This window comes from Bison bison, unplaced genomic scaffold (assembly GCF_000754665.1).
Source record: "Bison bison bison isolate TAMUID 2011002044 unplaced genomic scaffold, Bison_UMD1.0 scf7180017864029, whole genome shotgun sequence".
NCBI classification, from domain to species: domain Eukaryota; kingdom Metazoa; phylum Chordata; class Mammalia; order Artiodactyla; family Bovidae; genus Bison; species Bison bison.
In genome coordinates this window covers 2,907,341-2,921,624 of record NW_011494601.1, presented here as the reverse complement: position 1 = coordinate 2,921,624, position 14,284 = coordinate 2,907,341, and positions in this window count along the sequence as shown.

Below are 14,284 nucleotides of genomic sequence, written 5' to 3'. Positions count from 1 at the left end.
CCTTCCTCTGGCCCCCACATTCATGCTGGGTAACCCATGTCCCCCTCTTACGCGAAACACAGGCCAACAGTGCTCCAGAAGCAGCACCTCACCACCCCTAAGATCCTCTCCCTCAGCCACGGGGTCCTAATTCTCAGATGGAGGCAAACTGGACCCCTGGCAGCCAGAGGTTCCCTTTAGGGCAGCCTGAGTTAAAGGAGCAAACCAGGCTGGGAGGCAGAGGGCCAGCACTGGCTATGTATGACCTTAGGTAACTCCCATGGCCTCTCTGATCATGCATGTGTGTGGGTGTGCATCCGTGTATTTGTGTGTGCACATGTATGCATGTGCATGTAACTATTGGATTGGGGACAGTGTCCAGTCCCCAGTTCAGACTCCTGGCTCTGCCCCACTTTGTTCTGACTCAGGTCAGAGTTGCCCTCAGTCCTTGCTGCTGCTAACAGTTATGGCGCCCTCCTACAGGACACTCAGGGAAATACCACCCAAAAAAGTGTGCTCTCCACTGGTCAGGAGTGGGGAGGAGAAGCCGAGTGATTGGGAAGATTTTGGGCGGCCCCTCCCAATCGAGGTTTCCCTTGGAAACCAGAACCCCTGTACCATCCAGCTCCCGAGACAGGGAACTGACCACAGAGCTTCCAGTCATGTCCCCCTGTTTCCATCGGTGCCTCTTTCTGGTCTCTGAACCTCAGGGTCTGCTTTTAAAGGAAGTGGGGGCAGTGGCACCTGGCTTTAGGGCCAGTGCATGGGGGAGAGCAGGACCAGGGGATGGTGTGCGACTCCTCTGTCATTCCTGTCCCTCAGGGGCCAGCTGCCCCCTACTCTGCTCTGGCCAGCCCCTCAGGTCTTGCACGTAGCAGGCACTCCATAAATGTGAGTGTGTGCTGCTCAGAGAAAAGATAGGCTTGTCTAGGAGGGGGAGTTGAAAGCAAGAAAAGGAAGTCCCCTGCCCGCTCCACAGACCTGTGGCCTTGAGGCCACGTGCATGCACGTGTGCGCAAGCACGTGCTGGAACGTGTGCGTTCCTGTGACCACACATGTAACTATCGGAGTGGGGACACTCAGTTATGTACCCACTGGTCTGCACATGTGACTTTTACACACAGCAGATGGATAAACAGGTAAACAATATCCCCAAGCCTCTCCTCCCTGCCTTGCCTTCAAATCCCCCATTAAGATGGGTCTTGGAGCAAACAAGCTGAGACTTTGGCGGTCCAGGTCCATGGGGCCCAACGGGGAAATCCATCTGCGGTCATCTTCACCCAGATTCCATCTTGGTCACTCTGGGAACATCTGCCTGGGTCTGAGACCAGCTGTGCCTGGGGTCTGGGAATAGAGGCTGCTGTTGGGAGCTACTAGAACATCTGCCTTGGGATAAGAGCTGACAGAGGAATGCCCAAGGGCTCTGGCAGGGTAGAGGAGGGCACATTCAACTCTGCTGGAGAGGGTGAAGGGATGGGGGTCACAGGGAACCTCTCCCAGCAAACAGAACCTTGCAGCAGGACCTAGAAGAAGCTGGGCTTCCCCAGCAGAATGGATGGATGGAGGGAACAGCTTAGGCAATGCCCTTATTCAGGCAATGCATAGCTGCCCGGGTACCTACCCTGCTTCTGCTGGCTGTACCAGCAAGAAGTGTCCTTTTCAGAGCACTCCCAGGAGAGGGCAAAACAGGGTACCACACTGCAAAGAGACCCTGAGTAGGGGACTAGGGCAGGAGACAGCTCCTGTCACACCCCTAACATATGGGGTGTGAGTTGGCCCTCAGAACTCCCCCTCTGCCCTTTAAAGAAGTCACTTCCCAGGGAACTGCAGCATATAATTCAATGTCTCAGAAGTACAGTTAGCCCAGGGATCCCTCATGTGTGCTAAAACCTTCTGTGAGAGAGAGGAAGGGAACAGTGAACGAACGTCAGGCAGCTTCTCTCTGGGAAGCAAGGGACTGGGCAGGGCGGATTTTCACCGGTGTCCCTAATGCTCCGGTTCTTAAGTGCGGGGGGTCATGAGCCTTCATTTAATCTGCTTCGTGACTTACAAATAGTCTTTTATATGTACGAAATATAATGTAATAAAAGGTTTAATTGTGTTTATGCTCACGTTTATGAGGTTGTTCCAAGGCCAGGTTGGCTGAGATGCCTCTGCATGATTACCTGAGCTTGGCATCCTCACAGATGCCCTCTCCCCGGCTTAGGGCAGTCTAGGGGCTGGACTCTTGTCCCAGTTTCACTAAGTCCATAGAAGATTCCAGTCATTCCAGGTGCAGCTCGAAAGGAAGGCGACAATTGCCCAGTCAACTACCGCTATGGGCTTCAACCTTCCCCTCTGTGAGCCTCAGTGATCTCTCTGTACCGTGAGGGAACTGCTCAGCTCAGTCCTGGGTTTGAACCCAGATGTTATCACTGCAGCACAATGGCAGGCAGCAGTTTCCTTGCCTGGAAAGTGGGCCCATGACAAAGCTGCCCATGAAGAATGGGCAGAATGATGCTTGAAGACACAGTTCCTGGCATGCACTGTGCTGACCTCAGTCACTCAGTCGTGTCCGACTCTTTGCGACCCCATGGACTGTAGCTCTCCAGGATCCTCTGTCCATGGGGATTCTCCAGGCAAGAATACTGAAGTGGCTTGCCATACCCTCCTCCAGGGATCTTCCCAACCCAGGAATCGGATCGAGGTCTCCTACATTGCAGGCGGATTCTTTACCAGATAGTACTCCATAAAGCAAGGGTTTCTTGCTTTTGTTTTTCAATCACCAGAATAAACGAACGAAGAACCTCTGTGGAAACAGGAGATTGGAAGACCTGCGCTCTGGGTCTGGACCCACCACTCACTGGCCCAGAAGCCTCAGGAGGCCTTTCACCCCAGGCCTCTCTCTGCTCCTGTGTAAAATGGGAACCCCAGGGCCCTCTCAGAGAGGAGAGAAAATGAGAAAGCTCTGGCAAAGGAGAGTGCATTGTGAACACCAGGGTTAGTAACCAGAGCTCTAATCCCCAAGACCCCTCCCCAGAGGAGAAACCCCAGTCTGCCGAGAGAGGGATATGCCCGGAGCTTCACCCAGGCAGCCCTAATCTCAGGCCAGCCCAGCGCCAGCTCCCGCTCAGAGTTAGGGGCCTGGGCTGGATCAAAGGCGGAGGGAATTAGCATCACAGAGAGCCCGGGGGAGGGGAGGCCAGGATTAATTCATTCTCCTCTTCCTGCTGTTTCTCCAGCAGCCTGTGGAGTTGGGGGAAGGGTAACCATCCACCCCCAAGCCCCTACCACACCCCCAGGCCAGTTCTCACAGAAGGAGCCGGGCAGGGGCAATGATCTGGGCGGGACCTGCAGTGGAAAAGGAGATGCTCCGTGCACACGCCTGGAGTCAGTGGTTTGAACAGACAAGAATTCAGATGCCTGGGCCGGAGGGACATCCTCAGAGGTTGGACTTGGGGAAAGGGGAGTGCCATGTGAGTTCACAGACCCCACTGTGTCATTTCAGGGACATAAAAGCGTGCGTGTGTGTGTGTGTGTGTGTGTGTGTGTATCTATGATGCTGAGATGGTGAGCCTCATGTGTGGGTGTCCACGTGAATCTGGATGACCAAGGTATCAAAGGTGCAGACACATGGGCACACGCGTGGACAGAGGAGCCTGAGAACTTTGAAATGAACAGAAAGGAAACGTGAGGGGAGTCGAATTGGAGTATTTCTCACGGGGAAACAGCTAGATGGTGCCCAGTGACAATCTCACAGGCCCTGCCTCTAAGTTCCATGGGCTGTCTGCATCCCTCAGGCTTTACCTGTCCTACCAGGGAACTGTCGTGGGACCACCTAGGTTAACCTTTCTGGGCCTCGGTTTCCTTACTTAAAACGTGGGTAATCATAGTGTGCGTGTGAGAATTTAATTAGTTGATAGAAGGGAAGCAGTTAAAAAGGCCCTGGGCACACAATGAATGCCCTCAGGGATGTGTCAGTACAATTACTGCTACCTGGAGGGGGCATGGTGGGGCTGAACCAGGCTGGCCGGAGGAACAGGGTCAGCCCGGAGCCTGCCAGGAGCTGTCCTCGCTGAAGCCTGGAAGGAAGGTTGCTTCTAAGCCAGCAGAGCTGGGCAGCCTCTGGCAGTGCTGGGAAAACGGAGCATGCGGTGTTGGAGGAATCACGAGGCACAGCCTCGGCCAACTTGGCAGGCTTGGCTCTCACTGGCCATTCGCACAGAGCTCCTCCTGCCTCCTCCCCTTCTAACTTCTCATCTCCCCCACTCCTGCACCTCCCACCCACATTCTGCCCCAGGAGTGTGAGGCACGTCCCTCCCACCAGCCCTGTTTCATCCTTCAACTGGCTCAAAAGGTCCATTCTTTATGCCCATTTTGCAGGTGGTAAAACTGAGCCTCAGAGAAATGGATGGATGGGAGCAGGAAGCAGAGCTGGACTCAGGTGTCTCCGAGTAGATTACAGAGAAATAAAATCACAGCCTGGCCCCTAGAGCAGCCCAATCGGCTCTCAGCTCTTCAGGGTCTGTGCTGGCTTTCAACATCCCTAAAACAATTCCCTCGACTGTTCCTGAACACAGACTTGGCAAAGACACCCCCTTCCCTGACGTTCACCTCGTCTTCTCCATCCCACCCTCAAGAATGTCTAGCCTGACACCTAAACGAATCCTCCTGTACCTCTCGCACCTCTCCACTTTTGCTCCTGCTGTTAGGTCTTGTCCATCCTGGTCCAAGTCGTCTTCATCCGTCAAGGCCCAAGGCAAATGCCACCTCTTCCATGAAGCCTTTTCTGATTGCCTTGTCCATTGGTGGCCTCTCGGTCCTCTTCCCCCCAGGGACCTAGAGACACTCCTCTCAGCAGTACTAACCACTTACCTGCTGGGGGGTCCGAGAGGGCAGACCAGGAGCATCTGTACACACCCACTCCCACCCCACAGGTCAGGACAAAGATGCCCACAGGCTGTGGCGGACTGTGAGTTCACACCCTCCCACATCTCTCTAGAAGCCCCTCTGGGCCCTTGTACTGTGGCCATGTGATGTAGCATTAACAGCTAAGGCTCTGGGGCAGATTTTCCTGGATTCAAATCTCAACTTTTCCACTTACTGTGTGACTTTGGGCTTTTATCTAGCCTCTCTGAGCCTCAGGTCTATTAACAGGAATAATAATAGTTATAGTTTCAAGGCCACTAAGTCGTTCCCATTGTTGTCATTATACTGTTATTGTTATAACCAGGATAATACAAACAGATGCTGGATACAACCTTTGTCCCAAAGGGGATGACAGTCCAGACAGAAACAGGAAAGGAGGCTTACATTTCTAAGCTCATTTAATGGTCAAACCACCTTGGTAGTTATCATCAGCCCCACTTTACAGATAAGGAAACTGAGGCTCCAAGAGGTGGTGTAAGCTCCCAAAGGCTCACAGCCCTAAGCGGCAGGGCTGGGATTCAGGGCCAGGTCGTACGGCTCCAAAGTCCATGCTCTTTCAACAAGCCCGCGCTGCCTCTCAGTCTGGCAGCGAGATAAGCCGTGTACACAAATAGCTGTAATCCAAGGTAGAAAGTGATAAGTGCCAAACAGGGACTGATAAGGGCTCTGGGAGGGAAGCGAAGGGGTGGAGGTCAGGGCAGGCTTCTGAGAGTGGGTGGCATCTGAGTGTAGCCTCCAAGGTGGACAGGCTGCACCACAAGACTTTCCAAAGGGGGTGGGCAGTGTGAGCAGACGTGGGTCCCAGGCACCTGGTGCAGCCCCTGTCGTGTCACTGAGGAAGGGAAAGGGGGGAGGAAGGAAGGGAAAGGGGATGGAAGGAGGAAGGGAAAGGTGGAGGGGAGACAGAAGGGAGGAACAGGGGATGGGAGGAGGGAGGGAGGCTGAGAAGGAGGGTGGATATACCCTGATCCCATTTGGCCCAGGAACTACCCCTCTCACTGGGAGACAGGGTCAATTCCTCCAATTTTCTAAAGGGCTTCAGGGGACCAAAGGACCCCTTGTTCTATGACACCCCAGAGAAGTAGCTCAGCATTTCCAGGCTGGAGTTCCTGACAATTAGATGTTTTGCTCAATAACAGGAAGAACTCCCCAGCAAGTAAAGCTGGACAGGGCTTCTCTGTGGGGCGGGGCAGTGTGTGTTGGAGCTGGTTCTGACTGGCTCACAGGAGCCGATTGTTAAAATTTTCAGGAACTGCCTGACCTGGTTGATATTAAGGCAGCTTAAAATTGTCCATGGTGGGAGTATGTTCTACCCTGGGAAATTGGCAAATACTACAAATCCGGTTTTCCCTACCTTGGAGAGCTAGCTGTTAAACATTTACCATCGCACCACGGGGCATTGTCTGCTATGTAAGGGAGCAAGCTCCCTGTTTCCAGAAGGATGCAAGAAGAGACAGTCTACTGCCTGGGGAGAAATGAGGCCAAGGGGTTCATCCTTAGTGAGGAGACTCGGATTGGATGATATCAAAAGACCTTATTTTTTGGCTCCAGAGCCTATGGAAAGTCAGGTTTTAAGAAAAAAAAAAAACTTAATCAGGGTAATTACTCATGCCAGGAAATTATTAACCACTTGACTCAGAGGCTGGGAGTAGGGCATGAGGAGCCACAAGCTTGCAGATTTTACAGACGGAAAGCCCTGTCCAACGTCACACGGGGAGTCAGTGGCAACACTGGGACCAGAACCCACGTCTGCAACCTCCCTGCCAGAGCTCCTTCCAGGGCACACGGGCTGGGCCAGTGGTGGCACATGGGCACATGGGCTGGGCCAGTGGGCAAGGGAGACAGGCACAGCTTCTTGCACAGTTTGTCTGGGGCCTTTCTCCTCCACCAAAATATAAGCTCTGTGACAGCACAGATCACACCTATTTTGCCATGTTGGATTTCCAGTGCCTAGTTTCGTGCCAGGCACTTAGCAGGTATTCAATAAATATTTGTTGAAAGCATCAATATGTCTGAGATTCTTTCTCCTGGCAGCATTTAAAGAGCTGGGAATACTATTGTCTGAGGCCATTACCACTTGGGTCCCCACTCTTGTTTAGTGACGTGGAACCAACAGACCAAAGGAAGGGTCTGCCCCTTCCTGTATGACCTTGACCAAACCACCAGGCCTCCTGAAGCCTCGGTTTGTTCCTCTGCTGAGTGGGTTGCACAACTTCTGCTTGCCTCCTGAGGCTGCTGTGGCATTCAGGCAAGAAAGAAAATGCTCTTTACAGACTGTAAAGTCCCGTATCCACTCAAGGAAGGTGGTAGATCGGGAAGCTAGCTTTGCTAGCCGGGTCAAGCTCAGAGGCACTGGGACAGTGGACATTGGGTAGTGGCCAGGCTGTCACTCTCACAGGTGACATCTGGGGAAACCTGCGCCAAACCAGCTCATGGTAGGGGTGGGGTGTGAGGTTGCAAAGCGGAGCTCAAAGTTCTAAAGGGGCAAGTGAGGGTGGATGAAATGAACATTAAGGGGAAATTTGGAGAAGGCTTTTTCTCCTAAGACCTAGCTAGTCTCTTGTGCAGAGGGAACAGGAGAATCAGTGAGTTTAAACGCATGTGTATCTCTGCGGTGCTCTTTGTCACCGGACCCCAGGCCTTCCCGACTGCCTCAGTGGGTGAGCTGAGGGTTGGTACCTGACAAATCAGGTTGAGGGTGGGATGGAAAACCCTGGCGTGTTCTGAAATCAAACCAGTGTTCCAAATGATTCCATGGAGGAAAGATTTCTGTGATTCTCCCATACAGGCATCCGCAGGCCCCTCCTGGTAGGGTGGAAGGCCGGGCTGGCAGGGAGGGAGGCCCGGCTCACCTCAAGCTGTGTGGGGCAGGGGGTGGGGGCGGTTGGTGGAGTGAGGAAAGCAGGCAGGAGGCGGCAGTGCCCCTATGGCCCTCCCAAGTGGCATCGGATTTTCACAAAGAGCATGAGGGCAGTGGGAGGCTCAGCGCTGGGGCCAGGGAGGCAGGTGGAGAGGGTGCCCGCAGAGTGTGAGCCTGGGCCCCCGGTGGGAAGCAGAAGAGAAAGGCCCTGTGTCAGCAGCCTGGCCCCTGGGCGGCAGGCTCGCTCTCGGCTCCATTCTGTTCGGCGGGATTCTAGTTGGCACCAGCTGCAGTCAGGAACAATGCCTGGATTTCTTTCTTTCTTTCTTCCTTTTTTTAAAAAATTTTAATAGAGGGGAGAGAAGGACCAGAGCCACTCACTGAACAGCTCAGCATCGTGGAGGCGTCTGGGACCATGTGTCCTTGAAAAAGCACAGACACAGGGACCTTACAGCTGGCTGCAAGGTGTAAGAAGGCACGTCAGGCTGGCAGCCCAGGGTCTCAACCTGGCTGCTGCCTCAAACTTGCCGTGTGACCTTGGGCAGGTCCACACTTCACTCTGGTCTATGGTCTCCCCAAGACCTCCTTACCTGCTTACCGGGCCTCACATGGTGACCATCAGCCTCTTTCTCCCAAACTATGAGAGAGGCATTTGGTATAGACAGTCCCCCCTTATAGCCTGTGAGCTCCCAGAGGGTTGGGTCCAGTTCATCCTTGTGTGCCCCCTGCATCTCCCAAGACACCTGATTGCCCATCAGTTTTCAGCAGCAAATTGGGTGCTAGGATAAACCAGTGAGTCAATACGGCCTGCAGTCCCCAGGGAGGGGACATGGGTTCCCACCAGATAACCTCCCTGACCAGTGAAGTGTCACACCAGGCAAATGAAACGCTGTGCCTCAGTCTCCTCGTCTGTAGAATGGAGACATGAATACTAATAATTAGTTCACGTGCGGACTAGAGGAGTTTATACACAGTGCCTGACACCTAGTAACTTACCAAGTCGTTTCTATAACGATGACAATGCTATGGGTACAGAAGCACATGGGGGTGAGACCAACTACATAGCAGATCTGCCAGAGTTATCTGAAGAAGCTTCCCAGCAGTTGGCTGCAGACGTAGCCTGAAAGGCAGGGAGGGGTGCATCCCAGGAGGCAGGCAGAGCAGAGGAGAGTATGTGTATAATACAGACAATTCTGGGAACCACCCAGCATGGTTATAAGACAGGGTCAGAGCAAGGGGTATGAGAGGCCAGGCAACTGCTAGCCAGGTGAGCAGGGCAGAGGTTGAGGCTCTGAGATCTTTTCCCACCCCCTCCAGTGCCAGAAAGGAGGCCCCCTCAGGGTACTGGACCTGTCAGAAAGGAAGTAGGAGGTTTGACCTTCCTCCAGTCGCTTGTCCCAGAGTTCCCATGCACGAGCTCCTCCATCACCCGCTCTGGGAGCCCTGGTACAAGTGAAGAATTAGGAGACCTGGTTCCTGTCCCAGCTCTGACACTTTACAGCTGTGTGGCTATGGGAAAACCACCGCCTCCATCTGAGGCTCAGTTTAGTCACCCATAGAAGGGCCGCTGCAAGGCTGGGAGGGTGAGAGGTACCCCGTGAGAAGAGGTGTTAAGGCTGTTACCTATTCTCAGTCCTGGACAGCTCCCTCCACATACAGAAGTTTCCCTGTCCCCACCAGGCCAAAAGGGGGCCACGGAGCACACTCCCCAAGGCGGCCACCCCCCAACCCCAAACCCTAAAGTGGAAGGCTCAGACCTACAGAGCTGCAGGACGCACCGAGGCAAAAGTGCCCTGGACGTGAGCCACGCACTCTCTTGAGGGCAGATGGGAAAACAGAGGCATGGAGTCTGTGACGTGCTCAAGCCACCAAGTAAGTTGGGCAGCAGGTCGGGTGCGTGGGTTGGGCTGGGCTGGATGTCCCAGCTCCTGAGAGAGGCTCTCAGCTTATTCTCTGAGGCCCCCGATGGGAAGAAGTAGATGGTGGTGGAACTAGAACCAGGGGGAAGAACACCGTGACGGCAACTGAGAAGATAACAAGCCTTGCGGAAGGGCCTGGGAGATTCAGGCTCTGGAGGCTGGGAAGGCAGGGCCTCAGAGAATGAAGCGGGCCATCTGATTGGAATACAGAAAGGAGGCAGGCCAGAGGAGCCTTCTGTGCATGTCTGCTCTGTGCCAGACTTCATCTCCACCCACCCTTAGAGGCACAGAGCTGGGTAGGGTCCAAATGCCTCCTGGATCCAACCAAGGTGTGAAGATGAAAGGTCCTCCCCATTACTCCACCACCCCCAGAGGGCCCCATGACTGCCTGGTGAGCAAGTCTTTCCTCCACCTCGAAGCACCTGGCAGGTCAACCTGTCTGCACCAGAGCCTGGGCCTGGTGAGGAGATGAAGACAAGTCTCCATTCTCAACCCAGAGGCCCAGCCCAGACCTCACCCATTGAGTAGCTGTGAGGTCCTGAGCGGGTCACTTAAATCTCTCTGAGCCTCTTTCCTCAGAGGCAAATTACACCTTCTGGCTTGTGGAGAGGATGTAATGAGAGCCTATTTCCCAAGCGTTCCGTGTACAGTAAGCACTCAATAACTGTGACTTTCCTCCAGTGCCTTCAGCCCTCTGGCTCCCTTCTAGGGACGGGGTTGTGAGGAGTGGAGACAGAGGAGGCAATCCTGGAGAGGTAGGAATTCATCCCCACTGTACCAGGCCCCTGCCCACTCCCAGCCCATGGAGGGCCCCCTGTTCGAGGGGACCATAGTCAGGACACCCTACATAAGACCTAAGCCACTGCCTTCCTCTGGGCCCCCGGCTCCCCTTACAAAGGCCTAAGCAATGATCTTCTTTTCCTGCTGGGGGATCCCTGGAGGGTGGAGGGTGAGGAAATTAATAGCAATGAAGTCTGTTCTGAAGGTGGGTGTGGGCTGGGCCCCACACCGGTGCCCATAGGCCAGCCTCCTGCAGCCTGCACTGTCCTGCTGGCCACTGAAGCTGCCTGTGAAGCCAGGTGATTTATGGGCCTGCATGGGCTGGGTGGAATTCATCTTCCAGCTCCCAGTGGCTGGGAAGTGAAAGCATCATCCTCTCTGCCTCACCCCAGGCCTCCAGGCCCACAGAGGCCAAGGCCATGAAGGTGGGGGCTCAGAACAAACAGTCCCCAAAGAGGCCTGATTACCATCATGAAACCCTGCTCTTGGTTTACAGAGTCCCAGAGAGGGCTAGCTACTTGCCCCAGGGTCACACAGAGAGTCTAGGGATGAGGATGTAGAGCTGAGACTGAGAGACCGGCAGGAAACTTTGTTAATGAGGACCTGAGTTCAACTCATGCTGACTTCGGACAAGTCCCTCACAGTGCAGTTTAACAGCACCTAACTCAAGGCAATGTGAGAATTCAATGAACTCATGCCTCAGAGGCCCTCAGCACGCTACCCAGCACACAGTAGGCACATACTAAGTCACAGCATCTTCCAAGAGCCCATATGGATCCAACATGCCTTATTATTTCTCAAAATTGGAATAGGGACAGCAAGTGTCTGAGTCTCAAGAACTGGAGCCCAGGGTCCTCAGGAGGCTAGAGTAGACTCAAGGCTGAGGTGAGATTTCTTAGAGTTGCTGCCATCAAATGTCATGCTTGCCCAGCTGGGAAGAGCTGAGATTACCACTGGCTCCATGCTATAGAGAGCTGGGCCCTCTTTGTGTGCTGGGCTTGGCTCCTGTGTCCTCTTCAGTCACTCCCCTAGTTTCCAAATGCAAAAGGAACTGGCAAGGGAGGTGGAAGCGGGAGTTCTTCTGGATAGGGCTTTTGAACATGAGTGGTTACCCCTCAGGTCATCTGCATCCCCCATTTTTTAGAAGTAGCTACACTTTGTCACTCGCTAAGAGATTTGGACAAATTGTTTAGAGAACTGACTGAACAACCTGACCGAGGTGGTCATCAAAGCAAGAGGAACTGGCCTAGTTCTCAGCTGGGGCTTGATTCTTGCCCTTCAGGTTCTTAAACACCCAGAAACTCTGTCCTAAGGTTTTGGACCTGGGGTAGGGATGGCTTTCTGACTGCTGCAATGCTACGGGTTTTGGAGGGGCAGGGTGGAGGGGTGGTGGAAGGAAGGCAGCTGTTGCTCCAGCCACCTTTCATCAAGTGAATCACCTTTTCAGCGCCTTTCAGCACTGGGTCAGGCCTTCAAGGGTTTCTCAGCTTACTCTCATTTCCCAACTTAGGGAACCCAGGCCACCGTGATGATGAGGGGTTGGGGTGCCCTCCCACAGGAATGTGCTGGGACCGTCCTCCCTGGTGTCCCTAGAGGTCTCAAAGGTTTTCAGACCATCAACCATACTCAGGGCTGCTCAGCTGACACCTGTGTGAGAGCTGAAGCAAAGTAGCCGCCTGATAACAGTCCATGTGACAAGTGGAAAGACTAAGGCCCAGAAAGGAGTACCTAATGGCTCCTATATGGAGGCAGAATTTCCCATGGGAAGATCAAGCAGGCTCCCGGCATTCTCCCTTCTCCTCCTACCCCCAGCCCTGTGGACCTGAGCTGCAGTCCTCTGAGCTCTCAGGAATCCAGGCTGAGTTTGCTGGCTGTCAGAATAGCGTAGCCTTGAGAATGAATTCAGGGCTGGCAAATTCATTTTGCCTCTTCTCCCTCCGGTGGTGGAAGGAATGATCTCGCCGGCCCTGAAGGAGTTCAAGCCGAGGTCAGAGAAGCCCTCTGAAGGATGTTCTAAAAAGAGGGTTGAGGGGGATGGTACTCCGGCCTGCTCCCTCTTTGGCCCAGGGTCCGCGCTGATCCCTGCTCAGGAGGCCTGGGGCCATCCTCGAATCTGCGTGGCACGTCCGCTCTCCCAAGCGGGCCTCGTCAATCAGGCAGCGGCCCTAGCCGGGCCAGTACGTCTTCCGCTAGTCTCAAGCCCCCGGGGAGACCCCCGCCTCTGCTCTCTCCCGGTGCCCGCCTCCCCCCACCCCGCCCCCAGCGGCGGTGTCATTGTTCTCTGACGTCACGCAGAGGCCCCGCCCCTCGACCCCCATCCCGGCTCCCGGGCTCCGGCTCCTGGCGCCCGAGACCCAGCAGCCTCTAAAGCCCCGGCCGAGCAAGGCTCCCCCCGCGGCCCGGCCGGGGCTGCGCCCCCTTGCGCTCTCCCCAACTTGCCTTTGTTATTCCAGCTCCCTTCCTCGCCTCGCCTCCAACACCGCGGCGGATTGGAAAACGCGGAGCGCGGAACCGCCACTACACCTGGAATCCGAAGCCGGCGCCCGGCCGAAGCCTCCCCAGCTGGCGCGGGGAGGGGAGTGCGCGCGTGCGCGCGTGTTTGTGTCCAACCCGGGCTGCGCGGGCGCTGATTATGATTTGGGACTGAGGGTACCGCAGATCATGAGTAGGGGGGCTGAGGGGAAGGGGTATGGAAGAGGACGTGGAAGGATGTGTTTGTATGTGTACCTGAATGTGAGGAGTTCGTGCACAGGGAGATGTTTTGTGTTTTGAGTGTATGTGGGTTTGTACAGTGGTGTGTGCGCGCTTGCCATGTACACTGGCATATTTGAGAGCGCAAGTGTACGTGTGTGTGGGTGCCTGTGCGTGTGGAAGCGTGTTAGTAATACTGAGTGTGGGTGCAAACGTGTGCCGTTTGGGTAGGAGTTTCCGTGTGAGGGGCAGCGGACGTGAGCTGAAGTGGGTGCACACTTAGGTGCTCTCAAGGGTGGGTCTGCCCGGGGAACCCCGCGAGCGGCTGTATCCAACTACACCTTGTGAGTGCCATCCTTCTCCCCGACTCCTGGGACAGTGCACAGCCCTAAGCCGGAATCCTGCGCCACCTCTCCCTTCTCTCCAGCCCACCCCCAGCCCCTGCCGCCCACCGCCCGCGCACTTTGGGCCTGGGATGTTTCCCGCTGGGCCTTGGGGAATCCAAGCGCTTTTGGACCGCACGGAGTGCGGGGGACAGACCCTGCGCACCGCTTCTACCCAGCGCTCCAGCCTTCTCCAACATGGCCTTTGGTGGGAGGGGGCTGGCGTCCTCTGCTCCCCCGACCCACCAGCCCACGGGCTTTAGGAGCAACCCCAAAGCCTTCTCCAGCGGAAGGCTTTGGCAATCTCGTTAGCAACTCGCTCAGCCCTAGTACTGGTACCTGACAGCTTTCGCAGCCCCGAGCGCACTCCTGTCGGGGGCGTGAGAGCAGAGCGGGGGACACTCCGATGAGACTGGTGATTTCAGCCTCCTTCCCAGTGTGAACACATCTTAGGCTCAGTATTTCTCTCCTGCTCCAAACTTGCTGGGGCAGCTGGGGGTGAGGTCGCATTTAGGGAGGGGGTGGGTGGGAGCGTCCAGGGAGCAGTGGAGGGAAGAGAGAGGAGATGAGTGGGAGTGGGGAGTGGGTGACGCACGAAGCCTATCAGAGCCCTAGAGGGGAAAAAGCTTGGAGAGCGCCCAGACCGAGAATCTCGGAAGAAAGGGAGAAAAAGAGGGAAAGGAAAGGGAGAGAAAGAGAGGCGGAAAGAGACCGAGAGAAAGGCGAGACCGCAGAGAGCGCTAGGCAAGCCGAGCTGAGCGCTG